The 22,801-nt window shown below is 41.5% G+C and overlaps 1 pseudogene; it reads left to right on the top strand.

Annotated features, from left to right (window-relative positions):
* The first annotated feature begins 20,833 nt into the window (after positions 1 to 20,833).
* LOC117702818 (ribosome biogenesis regulatory protein homolog) lies at positions 20,834 to 21,915 on the top strand (annotated as a pseudogene).
* Positions 21,916 to 22,801: the final 886 nt, after the last annotated feature.

The raw sequence follows: 22,801 nt of genomic DNA, 5'->3' as shown, positions 1-22,801 counted from the left end.
GTGGGGCCATCTCAGAAGTGGGGGCGGAAAGGTTGTAAGAGTCTGAGGGCTAGAAAGTCTGCTGTGAGACTTTGTCTTCTTGATATCACAGGGAAGCCACATCCATGATATCTCAACAATATGGCTGCTCAAATGAGACCTGAACAATGATAACATCTGCTGACATGCCAACATGGATGGAGTAGTCTCACATGGCTCCAGGTCTAAATAAAAAGCTGTGGGCAATTAACAGCAGCTGAGAGACGTAGAATTTGTGTTCCCCAGGACAAGCCCTCTTACTGGTTGTCTATTACACAATAGACATCTCTAATAGAATAACAAAACATCAACAATACAACAATACATGGACTTATCAGGCTTCACTTTTATATTTATCTAGTGTGTATAACAAGAGTAATTTTGAAAAAGAGACTGTGTAGTTGATAGTGAGTAGGACACACAGGTGTAGTTGAAGTGAAGAGGAGGGAATGTTATAGATATATTTTCATTAAAAACACAATTAAGAAGGAGACAGGGAGAAAGCTAGAAAGTTAGCTGTGTGCTGGAATTCCATTTACCCCTTCTCCTAATTGGCTAAGAAATGAGCAAGCAGCTTTACATGCCTGCCATCACATCTTCCATACCATGATGACCCAATAGTGAACCAAAATAAGACTTGTCCTAACTTGCTTTTTGTCAGGAATTTGGTTTCAAAAAGGAAAATAGTGACTAAGGCACAGATCCATCTGACCCTTGTAAGACCCCATCTCGCATTGTTATGTCTCTAATTTGTCTGTCCTAGATAATATTCGAGTGCTGTGCATAGCCAAGGCAACTCTTGCGAAAGAAAGCATTTCATCGAGGGCTCATCATTACAGTTTCAGGAGTTTAGGACATTATCCTCTTGGTGGATAGTTTGTCAATATGCTGTCAGACACTGGAGCACTGGTAGAGAGCTACATTCTGAGCTGTAGGCATAGAGGCAGGTATAGAACTGGGCCTAGCATGAGCTTTTGAAACCTCAAAGTCCATCTTCTAGAAGGACACACCCCCTAATCCTTTTCAAACACTGCCACTCTCCAGTGACTAATCATTCAAGCATATGAGCCTATGGTGTCCATTCTTATTCAAACCACCATATAGTCTATTACTAAACAAGGTCACAGATTTAGGAGACTGAGGCTTCAACTCGGGAATCAATCAAATCAATCTATAAGGGGGGCCATAGTGTTTTCTAAGGGTACTTTTATAGGTTTGACCTTGGGATGAAGAGGAAGAGGAAGAACTGGATTTATCTGGGAAGAATAGATTGCTGTGTAGTGTGGGGAATTAGCATGATTGCTTCAGGCATTGGAGTTCTTTTCCCTTGAGGTGCAATCCTAATAATAATTTTTTAAAAAGCTCCCAGAAATCTTGTGTTTTTCAAAATATTAAAAGTTATTCACTGTGTTCTTCAGACCCAGTATCAAATGTCAGAGTAGGACAAATGTATCATAACTAATGAGAGGATAATTTCTCTGTTTAATGAGTTAATAAAAAGTACATACAGAAGCTAAGGTAAGATGAAGTACAATAAGGGTCATCAAAGATAAGTTGTGACCATATGTGTATTTTCATTAAGTGTTTGCCATAATGGCAAATATATAATGGGATCATTCTTTGGGTGTTGTGATCTATACCCTTGGTTGTAAACCACAGGATATCCAGGCCCTGAGAGACACTTTTTAGGAAAGGAGCAGCTGAGGTTGGTCCAGTGGAAGCTCCATGTGCAGGGTAGGGAAATGCTAGGGTGCTGAGGCAGGAATGGGTGGGTGGGTGAGGCAGCACCTGCATAAAGGCATAGGGAGGTGGTATAAAAGTGTGTCATGGAGGGGAAGCTGTGGAGGGTGATAACATTTGAAATGTAAATAAATAAAAAAACAAGAAAACACAAGAGCAAAAGAACCTTAGACAAATCACAGATGTAGGCAACCCTGGAGATGGACAACCTACAACAGAGATCAGGAGCTAAAGATGCAAGCATCACCAACAGAATACAAGAGATAGAAAAGAGAATCTCAGGCATAGGAGATACCACAGATGATATTGACAAGTCAGTCAAAGAAAATACAAAGTGTAAAATACCTGTAATCCAAAAGATTCAGGAAATTCAGGACACAATGAAAAGATCAAAAATATTAGAATAAGAGAAATAGAAGAGTGTGAAGAATACCAGTTTAATGGTACAGAAAACATGTTCAACAAAATCATAGACTTTTGAGCTTCTGCTCAACGACCATCTGTTGGACTCTAAAGATGCAAAACCAGGGAACACGCTCCCTCAGAGACACTCAAGGACAGGAATCATTGCAATAATATGAGGTTTATTTATTAATGATAAGATGACCAGATGACAACCAGGATACTAGGGTTCTCTTGTATGCAGGCAAGAAGAACCCTAAATTAAAGCTAAGGGCAGCTTATATACTATTTTTACAAAATTTATGAGGGCAGGAATACAGTTACTTCTTAACAATAACCATAAAGGCCAAACTCCAACAGCCATTCCCAGGCCTGGTTTCTGTTCTCAGGCCTGGTTTCTAAGTAACTCAAATTTGCACCTTATCTTTTTACAACAAAGAAGGTCAGCTTAAGTAGCTTCTGTTTATCCAGGTTTACTGTGTTATGGGCCCATAAACTCCTATCTTGGGTCTTTTTTTCCTGGAATGTTTGTTTTAGTCTTTGGAATGTGCTCTTTCTGGGATGTGACTCTGGGGCAGCTAATATTTGACTCAAACTTAAGAATCTTTTAATTTTAAGTTCAAGCTGAGATCTGAAATTACATTCTTACGCATCCTTGTGCTGTACAAGGCTTTACCTTACCTTTCTTCACTGCCTGCCTTGCTTGTTCACTTTTCCTTCCATCTTGAATGCCTCTCTCATTGTGTTCCCATCCTTGAGTCTGTTAGTCCACTGTTGCCCCAACTACCTCCTTTCTCTTTCTCAAACCATTCTTGATTACTGGAAGACCATGGTGACAACTCCCTCTGCCCTTTGCCCAGTTCTTCCTCAGTGCACAGCCTCAGTTGGGCTTTGCATCAAGGTAAGGGAAGAGAAGATGGAGAAGCAGATTTGTCTCCATTTCCTCTTCTCTTAACAAAAGTCTGTCATGTGTTTAACCATAGCTCTGAGTCATGCAGTCATTTCTCCATATGTTTATAGACACTTACAGACAAACAGTCATTGGCTACTATCTCTAAGGGATGCGGAAGGATTTGCATCAGTATGCTGAATATATACCCACATTTCAAACGCTTTCAAAGCAGCAAAATGAAGCTGATAGAAAGTTCAAACTTGGAATAAAATTAAATGTAGATTCCCCATTTCCTGTTTTCTGTTTTCTTGCACTTTGATTACAGATATTTGTCTTCCAAGTACAATGTCTTTGCAGGACTCTAAGTAACGAGGTTGAATTTACGGGTTTTAACACAACACTGCATGTAACACAGTGTTCTTTTACTATTTGTTCTCTCATATATTATTACATCCTGGCCAGAGTTGCCCTTGTTTCCTCTCCTTCCTGATCCTCCCCTTATCTCTGCCCTGGCGCATCTACTCCTCCTTCATTTCCCTTTATAAAAAGTGAAGCCTCTCAGGATATCAAACAAACATGGCACATCAAGTTGCACCAAGATTAGGCACCTCCTCTCATATCAAGGCTGGAACTACACAACCCAGTAGGAGTCAAATTATCCTTAAAGAGGCAAAAGAAAGAGATAGAGACATCCTCCTCTCCTGCTCTTAGGATTACCACAAGAAAATCAAAGTAAACACAACCATAACATATGCAGAATTGCCTAGGGCAGATCCATGCTGGCTCCCTGGTTGTCAGTTCAGTCTCTGTGAGCCTCTATGACCCCACATTAGTTGATTCTGTAGGTTTTCTTGTAACACCGTGTTCTTAGTAAGTACTTATTAATAGACTGAAGGAATATATAGGGGGTTGATCCGGTACTGCTATGTATTCAAATGGTAAATACTGACCCCCAAGATCTGGCTACTACCTCACTGTGTTCCCCAAATACTTGCTGATGGAAATTTTTTGGATTATTGATGCTGCAGCCGTCTGGCATCCTGGAGAGGCATCACAGTCTGACACCTACTGCTGGTCCATCAGGACTAAAGGAGACCTCCTGTTTTCTTTGTCTCCTCTCCTTCTTCCTCCTCCTTCTCTTCCTCCTCTACATCCTCTTCCTCCTCCCCATCTTCTTCCTACTCCTTCTCCCTGTCACCTTCTCCTCATATTCCTCTTCTTCCTCCCCTTCTTCTTCCTCCTCTTTTTCCTCCTCCTTTCTCCTTGTCTTCCTCCCCTGCCTTTTTTTCTATATCTCTATCTTTTTATCTCTCTCCTCCTATCTCTCTCCTCTCTTCTCTTTGTGGTCCCTACTTGTGACCCACACCCCACCCCAACAGCCTGGTTACTCACACATTACCTCCCTCTTTTTATCCCCCAGTAATTGGCTGTTGCCAGTTTTATGTAACCAAGTGTTTTAAATTGGGGAGCAAGGTTTACACAACAAAGGATGGTATACATGAAGATCCTCTTATCTTGGAGCAAACAGGTCTTGGGGTTCAGAACGTAGCATTTCAATTGCACTTGAGCAAACCCTTAAAAATATGCATATTAGCATTTAGGTAGTTTTGTGTTTAAAATAAAACATGGAATGGGAAGCTAAGGTGCTATGAGAACTCAGAAAAGCTGATGAGAAGAGGTCTGTGTTGCTGTGTGCAAGTGATCCTTTCTTAGGAAGGTGAGGCCCTGAGCAAGCAGAAATGCATGGAAATGAACAGATGCTACCCAAAGTAGAATGAAGGCCAAACATGACTATTGCCAGGACATCATCAGCAATGAGAGAAAGCAGATCCTGATCAGACTCCTTAGTGCCTGCATGTTCTGGATCAGTGGTACATCATGAAGTCTTGGGCTCACATCCCCAGAAAAAAAAGAACAGAAAGAAAGGAAAGGAGGGGAAAGAAGGAGGGGGAGAGATGAAAGAAGGGGAGATGGGGGAGGAAGAGATGTGTTATTACAGCTAGGGTGGTTTTTCAGTTATGGTAAAGCATTTAACTACTTCTCTGTGATTAAAAACAAAATCAGATTGTGTCAGGGTTTGGAGACCTGTGTTGGAGCTAAGCAGTACCCCAACTAGCTATTTTTAATTTTAATTCTTTAGCCACACTAACATATCTCAATGGGCTCCATGTGATATTCAGCCCGTGATACAAAATGTAACAATCACGTTCAGCCTCTCTGTATCTGGGCCCTCCCATTATAATCAGTCTCTGTAGTGTCTTCTCTCCTTTTGCTTTCATACCACGTTACTCCATTCACCTCTAAAATGGCATCCCACACTCTATAGGAGTCCAGAAATTATTCTTCAAATGCACATAGATTCATCAAGTTGGGAAGCCCTTGACGTAGAAGCACATAGAAAACAATACTCGGGTTGGAGACACAACTCAGATGGTGAATTGTAAATGTTTCCTACCACCTTGGGAGTTATAGTTTCTGGAGTCTGAGTTGAATCTGCAGAACTGCATGGTGAGAGGAAAGAAGTCTCTGGAGTTGGAGCTACAGGTTTATTTTGAGGTCCTCTCAACCCTTGTTCTTGTGACCACCACACCGAGTGATCATGAAACCTCCACATGAGTACAGTGACATTCATCCACATGCCTACAATAAATAAACAAATAAATGTGATAAAAGTATTTGAGTGCAGTTTAGGTGTACAGACTTATTTGTAGGAGCTAATTTCTTTAACCTTCTGGTGTATCAACTTTATTATAAAGATTCTAGCCAGCGACGGGGACACTGAAGGACAAGCTGGGTGCTCAGAACTGGACCCTTTTCCCTGTGGTTGTGGGCCTTATCCCACTCACTAGCAGTTTCTCTAACCCTCCTTTTAATGATTTTTCTTCCATCCTTAGAAATAGAAGCTGCAAGAGTCGATTTTACCACAAGGTGTCAGCCCAGGGTAACATAATCTTCAAAGGTCTTTTACACTCTGATGAAAGTCAGGGAATTCAAAAATTATATAAGAAGCATTAAAATATGCAGAACAGTGGAGTGCAGAAAATCTGTTTGATCCCAGCACTCAGGAGGCAGAAGCAGACTGATAGCAGAAAGAGGGGCAGTTTGGGAACCAGGGTCACATTAAAAACAAGACCCAGACCTACCTTGGGAGTAACAGTGTTGAATCTGAATTGAGTCTTCAGAACTCTGTAAAAGGGTCTGTGAAGTCAGAGCTACAGGTTTATTTTGAAATCCTCTCCACCCTTGCTTCATGTGACCCGCCACACCGAGTTATCATCTGACCACCACGTGGGTATCATAATATTTTCTCATGTCCCTCCAATAAATAAATAAATAAATAAATAAATAAATAAATAAATAAATAAATAGTGAGATCTAAGCTAATCAAAGCTCATGATGACTCTGTCTCAAAAAAAATTAAAACGATATAAAGTTAAATAGTTAAAACACCATTTGGCACTTTGTGGCAAAACAAGGATAATCATGGAAAATGATGACAGGCATTTATTTTTCTTTACATTTTCTAATCAGCCTAGTCTGGGAATGCTGTGCATGAAATTCCTGAGATGCTGTTATTGAGATCTCAGTCAGTAATTTCCGAGGACGGCTTCATTTCAGAGGAGTAGATTACCCACTGACACTTTCTCTACTTCCTCCTTCTGAAATTTTCACCTTATTGACAGCAACATTTTTTTTTTTTTTTTTTTTTTTTTTTTTTTTTTTTTGGTTCGTAATACTTGAGTGCTCTGGGAAGCTGTCCTTAATAGAAGAGATTGGAAGGTGAGGTGGGAAGGAGTAACTCTGGTATAAAAGTCACTCACTAACTCAGATTCATTCTTTGACTGTGCTAACAGTTCTCTGGGAAACTGCTACATGTCTGGACACCAAGCACATGTTAGCTACAGAGCAGTTGGTCTCCAAGTGTGATCTAGGATTAGTACAGTATCACCCGGCAACCTGCAAAATGCACAACTGCAGATTTCTTCCAGACCTGATCCTGGAATGGAATGTATCCCAGGAGTCAGTAGGTTTCCAGGGATCCCTCCAGTTAATTCTGGGTCGCCCTGCCTTGAGATGGATCACTACTGGGGACCCCTGCTGGCAGTTGCCAGCAGTTGGCACTGTGCACATGGAGGCTGAGGGGAGGGGTCTGTGGAGCAGGCTATGCTCTGCAGTGAGAATCAGGCTCCACATGGGAGTGTTAGTCAGGGCACCAAGTGCCTTGCCTTGGGATCCCACGGAGAAGTGAGTGAGTCCCAAGTCTCTTTCGCAGGCCCCATGCAACCTGCCTTTATAGGCCTTGGGAATCTGCTTCGGGCCTAGGAGGGGTGAGGCTGGTCTCAGGAGTGGTCAAGCATGCAGAGGTGCTCAGGGCAGCCCAGCTCTGAACGCCCCTTCAGCCCGTACAGGCCTCGGGAGGAATTGCATGCACGTGGTGCACAGACATCCAGCAGGGAAAGATACATATAAATAAAAGAAAACAAACAACAACCCTCCAAAACCAAACAACACCACAAAAGCTCCAAATGTGTCGCCACACTAATATTACCTAAAAATAAAGCCACATCTCAACATGTGTGGGAATTCTCAACATGGAAATTTGGGAAGTCTTTATCTGGGAAGTCATTATTTCAACTTTATAGTCAACCCCGAGGCTGTATTTCAAAGAAGTGAGAGGCAAATAGCTCTGGATTTCCTGGTTTCTTGTATACACCCAGAATGAATACTCCTTTCCTAAGAGGCTTTAGAACAATACAGTTGTGACTCTCATTAATTTGGTCTGCATGACTAGTTCAGAAACATGTGAATGCCTGCACCATATTTTAGGGGTTTCTAAGTATATGACCTAAAGGATAGAGTATGGATACATTTTTCATTATTAAGTGAAATTTCTCTTAATAGGGGCTTAAAGGAATCTCTAATCAGCTAGATCAGTACATTCACTGTATATAGCTACAGCAAAATAACAAAATAATGACCAGAACAAAAGAAAGAAAAATAAATATCAAAACCATAAACCAATGGAACAAGAAGCCTAAACCCCAAACCAACCCAAACAAACCCAAACCAAAATCAATCAATCAATCAAACAAACAATCAAGATGAGCAGTATTCTCTTGCTACAGTTTGGCAGCACTGAATTAACCATGTGGACAGCCCTGAAGACAGGGTGTAAAGGCAGTTTCAGAGGTAATAGCCTATCAGGACAATGGTTCTTATGCTTCTTTGGGGGCTTTTTAGGTGAAGCCTTCCCAAGGCTAAGGATTAAAGGTATTATAGGCTTTTGCACAAAGACTTTTAACTTTAGCTAACACATCTCCTCCAAAGATTATCAGATGGAAGATCAAAACAAGTATTGATTTTTATTCTTGAACTTTTTCTCCTGAATTCTGAGCCACTATGGATGTGCTTCTGCCTTCTCTGAAGCCCTGCCTGGTGCAAGCTCGGCAAGAGGGGTATCCAGCACACCTCTGTGTACAAACAGAATTCTCTTGCCTATCTGGACCCTCATGTTACCTCTGCTCAAGTATTTCTACTCCTAAGAAGATGAATTTCTTGATGTACACCAATAATTTTGTAACATAATATATAATATAATGTACACAATATAATATAGACTATAATTTCTACCATTCTAAGGGTTCTTGATGCTTTGTTGCGGATACTCATAGCTATCCTCCTGCTTTTTCTGACACATCCAGCACACAGCAGCACTGACCTGGATATGCTATTGCTTCCTTGGCTGTGAAATGGCAGTTGAGCCTAATGCTCTTAAAGCTTTGTTCATTCCCAAGTAGGCACTTTTTATACTAGTTGCAAATAGTGAAGTTTCTTAGGTTCTTAGCTTGAACTATGATACAAGTTCTTACTGTTCCCACACAGGTATGTCTAATAATGACCTGGTCCAGACCTATAACATTGAGAAATGAATAGTGGCAGTTAACCAGTAGCAGCAGAATTCTCTGAAATGCTATTTCACAGTAAGTTTTACAATAACACTTTTGAGATGATTCCTCTGAAACTCTAATATGTCATTTATTAAAGGTGTTTTAAGAGTGGAGCAGGAATCCTAAGTTCTGTCTGTGACACTGGGTTTAACTTAATTGTGAATGATGCACTTCATATCCTGGACTTATCCTTCACACCACATAAAATGGACAGCATGTATCTAGAAGAGTCCACAGTACCTCATGCTCCATAAGTTTAGGAGCACCCATCTTGAAAGAGAGCATAACCTCCTCTGTTATACACTTTATTAGCACACCACATCACCCCCAACTTAGACCATTTGCACACATCCTTGTGGTTCAGATTAACCACATACTACTGATCATTATTCTCTCCAGTGGGATTCATGACTGCATGGTAAATAATTTGTAGTGTCCTTAGGTTCTGTTTTCCACCAAGATTCAGCAATATTGATTAATCTGAGAAGTTGAATTTGTCTTTCACATTGATGTTTTGGCCATCTGAGGCTCATACATGAATCTCATCAGCTGCAGGTACAACACTGGTTGAAAGCTCAGGTCGTTCTCCCTGAAGGTCATGTTTGTTGTTGTTGTCCAGTTATACTCTCACGAGATTCACAAGTGAATCCCATATATGATTCCTTTATTCTTAGCTGGATCTCATCAGAATTTCAGGGTCTGGGAGGCACCATCTTTGCCCTGAATGTAGTTCATCATGCTGCCTCTGGATACTTTTGGAATGGTGCCTTCTGTCCACATGCCTTTAAGCTGGCTTCACATTTTCTAACAATACTCAACATAGTTCTTGAGTATCAGGGAGTTACCTGAAAATTTCCAACCAAGTAACTGTTACTTCCCACAGGGTTTAACATTGTGTGGTAATTCATAGAACACACTTTATTGACCTAAGGGATGCTTTTTGATAATTTATTGCTCTCTTCTGGCATAATATATAAAGCATTTGATATCTGCTCTGTGAAGAAGAATTTAAGTCTAGAGCAGGTATTCCTGTAATATGTTGGCCACTGTGTCAGCCAACTCTTTCATGCCTGTGTGCTAATTCAAGATTCAACAAATCCGTGGGGATTATCTTCTGTCCAAAGAGGTAAATTGTACTCAGAAGTACATGGATACACACACACATACACACACATGTATACAGACCTATAGATAGACATATCCATATTCACACACTAAATGGTTACAGCAAAGCTCCAACATGCAGGCTCTAAGTATTCCACACATATATACATACATGAGTAAACACAGTTGGTGGAGAGTAGGAACAATGTTCCAACCCGCTCTAACACAACATTTACATGTGCACACATAGTCGGTGGATGGAAGAGACAATTCTCCAGGCACACCACACCATGCTTTATTCTTTCCTCCATTGTTTATATGTCCCAGCAAAGTCTTTCAAGCAGTATACAATTACAATGTGATTATGTTTTAGTTTCCTTCCAGTAAATGATTATGATAAAAACAATGTGTTAATACATCATTAGCATTAAAGGAAATAACATTACGTATTAAGGTAAAAAAACAAATTATTTTTAAAAACCTACTTACATTCATAACCAAGCAACTTATTATAGATTAACAAAGTGTAAGCAAAGAAGGTAAGTTTCTCAGCTAGTTTCTCTTACTGGAAGGCAGCAATTTGTTGTAATAAAAAAGAAGTAATTATTTTATTATTTATTATAAAGTAATCTTGTAAAATTCTTAAAAGTATCACAAATGTAAACATTTATATAAAAATCAGTCATATCTACCTTAAATCCTCAAAATGTGTATCTACTCCTTAGCGATTCTTCATAAGTCCTATCAGGAAGCTGAGGGCAAAATAAGGGTATACAAAATCAATTAGCCCCCTTCCACTGTGGGGAAGAAATCTCGCGGGGGGGGGGGGAGGGAGTCCGGCGGCAGAGTCCCAAGGCGGTCCAGCATCAGGGTCCCGGGCAGGCTTCCCACATCACCAGCGGAGGATCCCACATTCATACAGCTGCCTCGGGCTGGTGGCTGCATCAGCAAGGTTCCAGGGTTCCAAAAGCTGGGAATCAGGCGGAGAGACCATGCGACACGAGGCACGTGTCTGGTTTTCCAAAGCTTTATTGTTCATGACATGGTAAATGGATACAGGTGATACGTGCTTCCCCCCACCCCAAAAGCCAGGGGAGACCAATCTCATAGGGAAGGGAGAAAGGGGGAGGGAATAACGTAATTAGCTATGCCCCCTGGCCTTTTGATAATTCATTAATATTTAAATCTCTGGAGGTGGAGACTTGTTAATCAGGCCTTCTACCTGTGCCCTACGTGAGTGAAGGTAACAGGTTAAATGGAGTTACCTTGTCCAAGGCCCAACATTCCACCCTCAGTGAGAGTCCTGTAAGCCAGTGCTACCATGGTTTTGTTCTCTGAACAAAAAAGGTCCATATCTTTAAGTATGCCTTTGATCTTCATGGTTTTCCCTAAAGTTTTCATATCAGAGTCAGTAGTACCAAACATGGCTACAGACCTTCACTAAAAACTGTTCTCCCAAAGGTTTTCTAAGGGTGGTGGTCATTGTCAACAACCTACATATTTTTCAGGGTAGTGACTGAATCATGATGTGCTCCACCAGCAATGCCTGAAAGAAATCAAGCATTAATATTGTGAATGCCAGAGACACTGTCAGGTGGGGGACAGGAAGTACCCATAATGTTTTCAACTAACTCATAGATTCAGAGGGTTGTGAGGGCAAGAAGCAGAGCAGTAATTCATAACAGCACAATGTCCAATGTCATCTTAATGGCCATGCCACACCAAGGCCTACCCCTGTGACTGTGGTAACCCATGGGCTGCATTCCATAAGTTTTAAGTTATTTGTCATTCCTCCTGCATGGCTCTTGGCAAGTCACTTCGCTCAAGCTGTGAAACTGGGGAATCTCCAGTTGTTTGCCTTTGGAAGAGCAAACCACTAATACAACAGAGAAAGGAACTGTCCTCATCTCTAAACTACATTATCTTCAGCAACACTTGTGAATAATATGGGGTCTACTTCAACACAGATCAGAAGAGATAGTATGATGTTATTGGGGTTTACTCTGTCAGGGTAGCATCATGATAGCATCACAGTATACCATGCTGGATTATCCACAACATATGGAGAGCTGAGAACCAGGCAAATGTTAAGAAACTCTAAAGGGACAAAGATATAGGGGACCCACTTGGTTTTACCCCTCCTCCCAGCCTGAGCTCTTAAGTTCTTTTGGAGGACACTCAAGTAATGCTGCAGTTTTACTGCCAATAGGTGACCAACTCCTTCTGCTTCAGCAGGTACTGCACTCTTTCCTCCAGTCTGTTATGCTCTTTTTTTTTTTAACAAGATTTATTTATTTATTTCATGTATGTGAGTACACTGTAGCTAGCTGTCATCAGGCATACCAGAAGAGGGCATCAGATCCCATTACAGATGGATGTGAGCCACCATGTGGTTGCTGGGAATTGAACTCAGGACCTCTGGAAGAGCAGTCAGTGCTCTTAACTGCTGAGCCATCTCACCAGCTCCGTCTGTTATGCTCTTGTTCAGTAGATAATTGTGATTTGATGGAGGATTATAAGCACATGTGTGTGGTATGTGTGTGTGTGTTACAGTGTGCTTGCACAGATACATGTACACTTGTGGACATACACAACTACATGTATGAACACAGAAAAGCACAGTGCATTACTATCATGTGTTCAGTTTCCCATTAATGCTATTGCAAGTGGCTATAACCTGTACTACTGTAGAAAAGAAAGTTAACTTTTGTCAGATGGAGAAAGATCACAGTGGGAGGAAGAGAGAGAGAGAACTCTGACAAAGTGCACAGTCAAGTGGACTCATGGGAGTCCTTTCCTTGCAACAAGGCACACTTAGCAAGTTCTCCAGGCTGTATAGGAAAGGCTTAGTTCCCCAGCAAGGACCAGCCCCTTGCTCTCACACACTGCTTCCCTCTTGCTTTAAGAGAAACAGTTTTCTCCAAAAGGAGCTCTCTTAACCACAGAGCAATGAGGTCAGGAAACTAGAAAATCTTCATAAACAGGAGGCAAAGTAAAATTTTAATCCCTGTAAGGTGATTTTATCAGGGATTTGATTGGCTAACAGAAGGCTGATGATCTCATGGCCAAATGATGTATAACATCATACCGAAATATATTTCATGGAAGGGCTGGACCACACTGTACATTTTCTTTCTTTGACTGATGAACATTTAGATAATCTCAATTTGGGGCTGCTCTGAGGAATGCTGCTAAAATCTAAATATCCCCTAGTTTCTTTGTGTACACCCACTTCTCATTCTGGAATCACTGGGTCACCTGGAGACTGCAGTTCAACTTTCTGAAGAATTGTACACGACTTATGCCAGGGCTCTATCATGCACTGCCAACAGCCATATCTGAAGGGTCCTCATCTTCTCCTAATTTCAATGAAGGCAATTTTAACACAGTGTGAACAAGTTTGGGATAAAAGGAGCTACTGAGTGCTGCAGACACAGAGCTTTAGTGTATCAGGAGCCTAAGTGGGCTGCACTGCACTGAGACAGACCTGTTCTCACACCTCACCATGGCTGTGGGAATTCTGCTCATGTTGGAAGCACCTGCAAGCACACAGCTACTCTAATCTCTCAAAGAACAAAATCCAGGCCAAGTTCTAAAGACAAGGATAACTCATTCAGTGTTAGGCAAAGGTGGAAAGAAAATGCTAGCTGGCATTGGGGATGAGAAGAAAACAGGCTGCAGGGGAGAAACAGTGAACCCCTGACCATCCAGTGAGCTGTTACCATTCACCCAGGATAGAGAAGGGATACAACTTCCCAGCTACATTTTCTGCCTCCCCACCACCTTGATTTGCCACAGCAGCCTCCTCCTAACCTTTGTGTACCCCATTCCTTTGGTTTCCTCCAAATGATTTTATTGTAAATGAACATTTTTGGCCTCTACAAACTCCTGAGAAATTTTATATTCACAATTACAGGTTTTGTTTGTTCCAGGGTGACATGTAAAAACTTGGGTGGCTTCATGCAATGTTTGATACAGAGTGGTAAAAACCTGAGTGGCCATAGTACTTTCTCACCTAAAGTGGGTACAATCATTGTTAAAGATGTTCCTTCCATTAGCAAGTGAACATAAACATGTGCAGAAAACCACAAACATGTGTATGAGAAAATACATAGAAACACAGACAGACAGACAGACAGACAGACAGACACATACACACATTTAAACATACAGAAGCAACCACAACCACAAAAGCTCATACAGGCATCCACACCTACACATATACTCAACATGAGGACACAGATGCTCACCCATACCTGGGAAAGAACATATATGTGAATGCATGTGTGCTCATACACACATACAATATTGTACAAAGACCTTCACACATGGCCATATGTGCACACACAGATACACACATTCACAAAAACACATGGAGAGAGGCTCCCATCTATACTCATATACCCACATGAACACCACTGGTAATGCACTAAGGTCAAGAATTGAAAAATGAGACCTCATAAAATTGCAAAACATCTGTAAGCCAAAGGAGACAGTTAATAGGAAAAAAATTGCAACCAAGAGACTGGGAAAACATCTTTACTAACTCTGCATTTGAAAGAAGGCTAATAATACAATATATACAAAGAACTCAAGAAGATGGAATTGAGAATCAAATAACCATATTAATAAATGGGATACAGAGTTAAAGAAAGAATTCTCAACTGAGGAATACCAGATGGCTGAGAAGCACCTAAAGAAATGTTCAACATCCACTACTGGGCATATACACAAAAGATGCTCCAACATATAAGAAAGACACAGGCTCTACTATGTTCATAGCAGCCTTATTTATAAAAGCCAGAATCTGGAAAGAACCCAGATTCCTTTCAATAGATGAATGGATACAGAAAATGTGGTACATTTACACAATGGAGTACTACTCAGCTATTAAAAACAATGACTTCATGAAATTCTTAGGCAAATGGATGTAACTAGAAAATGTCATCCTGAGAGATGTAACCCAATCACAAAGAATCACATGTGGTATTCACTCACTGATCAATGGATATTATCCCCAAAGCTGGAAATACCCAAGATTTAATTTGCATACAAGATGAAGTTCAAGAAGAAGGAAGACCAAAATGTGGATACTTTGGTCCTTCTTAGAAAAGGGGACAAAATACCCATGGGAGGAGATACAGAGAAAAACTGTGGAACAGAGACTGAAGAAAAGGCCATCCAGAGACTGCCTCACCTGGAGATTCATCCCACATACAGTTAACCAACCCAGACACTATTATTGATGCTAAGATAGGGGATATAACTGTGATCAAAACCCTGCCTCCTGCAGACATTCTCTGCTGAACTAACTCTATGCCTAGCTACAAAAGGAAGGTCTTAGGTCTCCACCACATCTGGCTGGACTGTAGCTTCCCATCCAGTTTAAAGGAGCAGGGACCTTAAATGAGTCCTATTGTTTCTGACCATCCACTTAAGTGGAACTTAGGTCCTTTCTGATTATGGGCAGTGTGCTCTTTTCTGCATGGCTGATGGTCAATGTGATCTTGTTGGTGCTGCAGGTGCACTAAGGGTCTTGGTCCTATGGTCCTTCACCCCTGCATCACTCATATTTGTGCTCTAAGTGTGACTGTGTGGCATGGCAGTAAACAAGACGCTGGGCAAGTGTCAGTCAGTCCAGAGGTGCTGGCTGCCTAGCAGCAAACCCAAAGTCTATAGGAACTGCTGCCTGACCCAGGCAATCATTTATGTGAAGCCTCTTCCTTCATGCTCTTTTTTGTGCTGGTCTACACATGATAGGCACTGGAGCGCCAGCTGTCTTGAACACATCTCTTCTTCCACTCAAGCCACATTACCCTGTGCTTGGGGAAGTGCTGGCAGTGCTGGTTATGGATGCCTTCTGCTTGGATTTCTTCTGCCTCCAGCTTGCTGGCTTTGGAAAGTTCATGCAGAATTATCCGGGAACTTGGTGCTTCATCCAGATGTTCCGCAAGAATTACTGGGATGCTTATTTGGATTAAGACTATATTTTCATCAAATCTACCCTCATTAGTATCCTGAAAGAGAAAAAGAGAATGGGATACTAGGGATCTATTCCAGGACTTACCAGCTGGGCTCATAGCACCATTACAGAAGCCCACAAACATGACAAAGGTGACATCACACAGGGGTCATAAGAGCATCCTGCTCCTTTGGTAGAGTACTTCCTAGGGTCTTATACCCATACACCCACAGGATTGTTATAACCAGAGTCACAGGCAAGAAATAAAGAAAGACTTTCTATAATTCAATGAAAACAAACATGCAGCATACCCAAACTTTTGGGACACAAGAAAGGCGGTGTTAAGAGGAAAAATCACAGTACTGAGTGCTTTCATAAGGAATCTGAGGTTATCTTAGCCCAGCAACTTAACAACACACCTGAGGTCTCTAGGACAAAAAGAGGCAAACCTATCTAAGAGGAGTAGATAGCAGGGAATACTCAAACTCTGGGCTGAAAACAACCAAATAGAAACAAAGAGCTAGATACAAAGTATCAACAAGAGCAAGAACTGGTTCTTTGAGAAAATCAACAGGATAGATTAACCCTTAGCCAAACTAAGTAAAGGGCACTGAGACAGTACCCAAATTAACAAAATCTGAAATGAAAATGGAGACATAACAACAAAAACAGGAAATTTAAAATTCATCATGTCTTACTAGAAAAGCTTATACTCAACACATCTGGAAAATCTAGATGAAATGGATGATTTTATACACAGATACCACATACCCAAATCAAATCAAGATAAGGTAAACTATCTAAACAATCCCATATCCCCTATAGGAGTAGAAAGAATCATAAAAAGCCTCCCAATGAAAAATTCTCAGCACAAATGAGGCCATTGGTTCTCTAATCTGGAATGAGTCTGCACAAATCATCTTTGAGGCTTTGAAGACAGGTGATTTTGGTTCTAACCATAGCACTTCAGGATACTTCCAAACCTTTTCATCTATAGGCCCATGAAACAAAAGTTACTGCAAAGGGTGTGGAACCACACATTGTAGGCCCATGGAATCACAGTGTACTAGACTTGTCCAAGCTATTGGACCCTGTATAGTCAGGCTGGTCTACTTGTTTAAGAGCTGTGGTGGCTACCAGGATTCTAGTGAAAGAAGCAGAGAAGTTAACTCTGGGTTAGCATCTTATACTTACATTCACCCCATGCAGTTGAGACTCTTCTCAAAGGAACACCAAAACCCCGGCTGTTTAATGCATGTGTGAAACAGTAGCAGGTCCTATTTCCAAACCATCCTGGAGTCTGGTTTGAAAACCCCACTGGCATCAATCTTGCCAGATGATGACCCAAAGATGCTCATCAGTAACTGTAAGAGGAAACAAACATGATGAAAGAGATCAGTTTAGAACTCATGGCAACCCCCAGATTTCATGTAAGAGTCTGATGCATCACTCAGGATGGGTGGGAAATCTTCATTAAACATGGAACCAAGTACACAGGGGCTTCAGCATTTATTACAACAGAAACGATTTGGACCTAAGACTTATAGACCAAATATATGGTGAAAAAGAAGACCTGTTATCAAGTATCAGGACGCCACTATGCTTTAGTTACTGCATATGTGGATGTTATGATCTATAGGAAAGAGGGCTTATCACAGCTGGTGGGAAGGACATTAATAACAAAGAGGGATTCTTGGCTGTCCTCCAAACTATTTGCCTTCCTTTATGAGTTTCTTGCTTTCAATGCTGAGGACATAGACTTAATGACTCCCTCAGGGCCAGAGGTAACATGGAAGGGTGCTGTGTGAAGATCTATGACCTATGTACCAAGCAGCAATAGGTACGATGCATGAAGCATCAGGGGCAGGTTGCCCTCATTACTAATAAAGTCAAGCCCATGGAACCATCCTCCACCTTATCTAGGCACTCTCCTATGTCTTATCCAGTTGTTCTGTGATAATTTACAAGACTTTTGTGGAGTTAGCCTCTTTCAAGAAACTGCATGATTGGCAAGCAACACCTCCTACTCAATTACAAACTGCAGTTCATTAAGATAGATAAGCTAAACACACATTACACACCTACAGGCCATTATGCTAGAGGGGTTTTATTTGGGTGCCTACTTGACAGGAGCACAGAGATTTGAGTTATATAGTCAGAGACTGTAGCTCATTTGCTTTGTAGGAGTCATATGATGTCACAGGTAGGAAGCAACTTGCAAGTTTTAGTGCCCACCGGAATTGCAAAAACAATACTGCTGTCAGGGAAAAAGCTGACCTTTAGAACTTGGATACATTCTAAGTATTATAATCTACTCCTGAAAATAACTTTCCACTCAATAAGGCATCACAGGTGTCCAAAATCCCAAAGTATTTGGAATATTTTCCAGCAATCTACCTGTTGTGTGCCTAACTTGTTTTTCTTTCATTGGACAAGGTACAGATTGGAGGTATAACCTTCTAGAAGTGAATTACAGCTCATTAAAAATGATGGAGACTATGATGTCCTGTTTGTCATGCATAAGATGTGCAAAGCCAAGACTGGATCAGGCTCCATGAAGTTCTTAAGGAATAATTTTCTTGGTTTGGGAAAATTTTTAACAAGCTCCTCTCCACAGGGTTGACTGAGAACGTGGGCTTGTCAGTGACTGAACACAACTTCATACCCATCAGAAATAGATGAGCAGCCACATTTACCAACAGGGATTGTCCAAAGGGCACACTGGCAGTGCAGCCTTTTGTGCCTTGAAGTAACTATTGGGATTCAGCTTCATGATTGTATCTTTTCTCTTTACTACCTTCAGGAATGTTTCAGCATACAAACCAGATCATTTTTGTTACAGATTCCATCATTAACGTGGAAGCCTAGGAAACATTATCTTCCTGAAGTTCTCTATCAACTTCCTCAAGCTTTGATGATAGAATCAATGCCAAAACTGAAAAATGCATTCCTAATTCCATTTATCTTTAAGGGGAGCAGACTTTTGTCTAATTGAGAACTTGGAGTAAAATCTTCCTGTAGAAAAGAGAAACAGGCAATCCTATATGTTTCTTATAAGTAACAGGTCACTCATTGAATGAATAATTGACATTAGTGAACTGGTTGAAGGCTAGTGAAATGTGTAGCTTATTTACTATTTGAATTTTAATTGTGTTGTTCTATTCTAGTTCTCAACTGAAGAAGTACTTTACATTGTTCCATCAAATAAAAGTATTGTTTTTGGACAATGGTGGTGTATGCCTTTAGTGCAAGCACTTAAGAGAGAGACACAGACATATCTCTGAGGCTGAAGCCAGCCTGGTCTACAGAGCAAGGTCCAGGACAGCCAGGGATACACAGAGAAGAGAAGCCCTGTCTCAAATACAAACCAACAACAAAACAATAGTATCATAAAGGGAACAGACTTCCATTTTCTTTATTTGGTGGCTGAGGCCACACTATTTTATAGCATTCATGGGGGTCAGTAAAGATATTACAAACCCAGAACAACTGTGGAAAATGAAGCCTCAGCAGAACCTGGAAGATGACCGTTACTTGGTAAAATAATGCCTATAAAAGGTAATAAATAAAATCTATATACTTCAAGTGTATTCTGAATCTCCTAGTGTTGGGAAGGGCACTCCTTTCTAATCTGCTGATCTCTGTGCTCAGGTGCCTGTAGCTGAAGCTGTATAGTACAATTGAAGTGACTTGACCAATTATCAGTGCTTAGCTGTATAACCTCCATGGGTCCCTGAAAACCCTGGGTCCTGCATTTCTATGAATCAACTGGACCAGAACATCCCCAGAGCCTTTGGGTCCTTTCTAACACCTGTGCTTCTGAGTTTCAAAGCAAAAGTCATGAGGGCCTGTATAATAGTAGTTTTGTAAGCATTTTTATAGGTAGATTACTAGAGAGTTCACCATGTAATCAGTGACTGACTGCTTAAACCAAATAAACTGTTTTGTGTAAAGAATCAGTTGTCTCACTTTAGATCAATAGCAATGTTTCTTGCTACATCATTTAAAAGGTGGCAGGAATTTTTGGTGCCAAACAGTTACCATTTGAAAATATTCAATGTGCAATTCTAAAAGTCACAAGCATATACGCCATAAAACAAAAATTATTTTCATTTTTCCATTTAGCTCTCTGACTTGCTGTAACGTAATGTTTAGCCAGAAAACTCTTCTTGCTGGTTCACTCAGGCTGTTTTAAAATGCAGAAATTACAGAGCCATTTCCTTTCTGGGTGGAGTGCTTAGAAAGATATTGGATAGAAAAATGATTTATGTCAGGTGACTAGAGAACTCATCCTTAGACACTGGCAACTGTGGGTACTGTGGGGATGATTCTGTGTGCAATGAGGAGGAGAGCCCGAACATCTGACAGCAGTGGAAGCTTCTCCTCCAGCACACTTGGAGCTATGAAAAAAAAAAAAAAAGACTTAAATAAGCAAGCGGTTCAAAAAGAACATGATAGGAAACACTCTGTGGTCTTCATTTGAGTCTTTAAAATTTTTATTTCTCGTTATTCCCTGTGGAAACAACAAATTGTTCAACACGCTTTTTATGAATTGCTGACTGGCACAAAACACGGTGGACAGAGAAGTATAATTTGTTGGAAAGCAGATTGTGTCTGCAGGAGTTCACTAGATAGTTAAATAGCTTTTTCTAAACTTTCTGATCATTAATTCATCTCTTTTAGAAATATAAAACAGAGTATTGCTGTAATAGGGACACATTCTGCTGTTGCCCCAAAGTGAGGGAACACAGGTGTACATCAAGAGCCATGGATGGCAAGAGAGTGGAGGAGCTGCTGGCCAAGGCAGAGCAAGATGAGGTGGAGAAGCTGCAGCTCATCAAGGTGCACAAGGAACTAGAGCTGGAATTCGACCTCGGCAATTTGCTGGCTTCGGACCACAATCCCCCCACAGTGCTGCGCCAGGCTGGACCCTCACTGGAGGCTGAGCTGTGGGCACTGGCTCCGGACAACATGCAGCTTCTCATCAACCAGCTACTGGCAGCTGCAGACCATGGAGTGCATGGAGGAGGCGGTGGTAGTGCGCTTGCTGGAGCCTGCCACACGCCTGCCCAGCAAAAAGCTGCTGCCCTTGCCCCTGCCCGCTGGCCTTAAGGGCATCCTATCCGTCCCCAAAAGAAGACTAACCTCCTGTGGGACAAGGTGAGTGGCCAGTGGCGGTGCCTTGGGGCTACAAGCGCGCACAGGATGACACTAAGGAATGGCTCATCAAGGTGCCTGGGAGCGCCAACCCCATGGAAGACCAGTTCACCAAGAGGATTCAGGCCAAGAAAGAATGCGTGGCCAAGAAAGAGATGAACCTTCTGTGGAACCTGGCCCGCGAGCACAAGATGCAGATGCCCAGCTCAGCTGGGCTGCACCCTAAGAGACACCAGAATAAGGAGGAGCTTCAGTGGGAAGCTTCCAGGAGCGCCTCGCCAAGGAGAAAACGCCCCGACCCTCTGGCAAGAAGAGGAAGTTTCAGCCCCCCTTTGGGGACTTCCCAGCCAAGAAAAAGAACCAGTGGGAGCTACTTCAAATCATGAGCAGTAATAAACCTCAGCTGGAGGTGACAAGGGCCACCAACAAGCAGATGAGGGAAGAGGTCCAAGAGGAACCTGCCAAGAGGAGGAAGATGAGCCAGAAAGGCAAGAGAAAAGGGGGCCGGCCAGGACCTTCCTGCAAGAGAAAGGGCAGCCTGCCTGCTGGGTCAGAGAGAGAAAAGTAAAGGAGGCCTGGGAGGCAAGAAGCATTCCAGGCCGCCTGAGTCAGGGGGCAAGAAGACAGGAGTGCCACGCCAAGGTGGGAAGAGGAGGAAGTATCTCCCCTCTGGACCTGTTCTGAAAAGCTAGGACTGTACTAAAGGTTAAGTTGTGCATGCTGCAGGCTGGCTCAGGAGGTGGCTGCTGTCCTCAGTGAGATTGACATTGAAGTGACACGTTTGCCTCCCCAAGAGAGTCAGTGCTGGACTACGAACTAATGGAGATGCTGACTGGAAGTTAGTGTATTTTGGAACATGTGAATTATAGAAATGATATGGTCAGAACCAGGAGTAAGTTAAGGCCTGCCTTTTTTATCTTGACTTTGGATACTGAGTAAGAGTTGATCAGATTTCTGAGTTATAGTAGATTGGTTTCAACATTTTTGCATTATTTTTGTAACAAACCTTATATATTTATCAAAGCAAAGGAGGATGGGGGAAAATTACGTCCACCTGTGATTTACAAGTATTGTAAAGGTATGCTTTAACCTGATGTTGCTTTTAACTTTTACTGTTGGTAGGGGTTGTATGTGAAGTCAGTAACCTGGGTACCAGTACGGAGTGTGCTTGAGAAAAACAAAGTAGTTACAATGGTTATTAAAAGACCCCTCCCTGGGCGGTGATAGCCCATGCCTTTAATCCCAGCACTGGGAGGCAGAGGCAGGCTGATTTCTGAGTTCGAGGCCAGCCTGGTCTACAGAGTGAGTTCCAGGACAGCCAGGGCTACACAGAGAAACCGTTTCTCAGAAAAAAACCAAATAAATAAATAAATAAATAAATAAAAAATAAATAAAAAATAAATAACAAATAAATAAAAAATAAATAAAAAATAAAAAGACCCCTCTTATTTGGAAAACTTTGCCACTAACTATTAATATTAAAAGTACAGTGCTTTTTGATGTTGGTTCAGGTGTGCATTTGGCCAGTGAATTGCTTTAAGTGATATATTGGAACCACACTAAGTAATGGTAATTAAC

Source organism: Arvicanthis niloticus, chromosome 2 (genome assembly GCF_011762505.2).
Source record: "Arvicanthis niloticus isolate mArvNil1 chromosome 2, mArvNil1.pat.X, whole genome shotgun sequence".
NCBI lineage: Eukaryota > Metazoa > Chordata > Mammalia > Rodentia > Muridae > Arvicanthis > Arvicanthis niloticus.
This window is presented reverse-complemented; position numbering and strand designations above follow the sequence as displayed.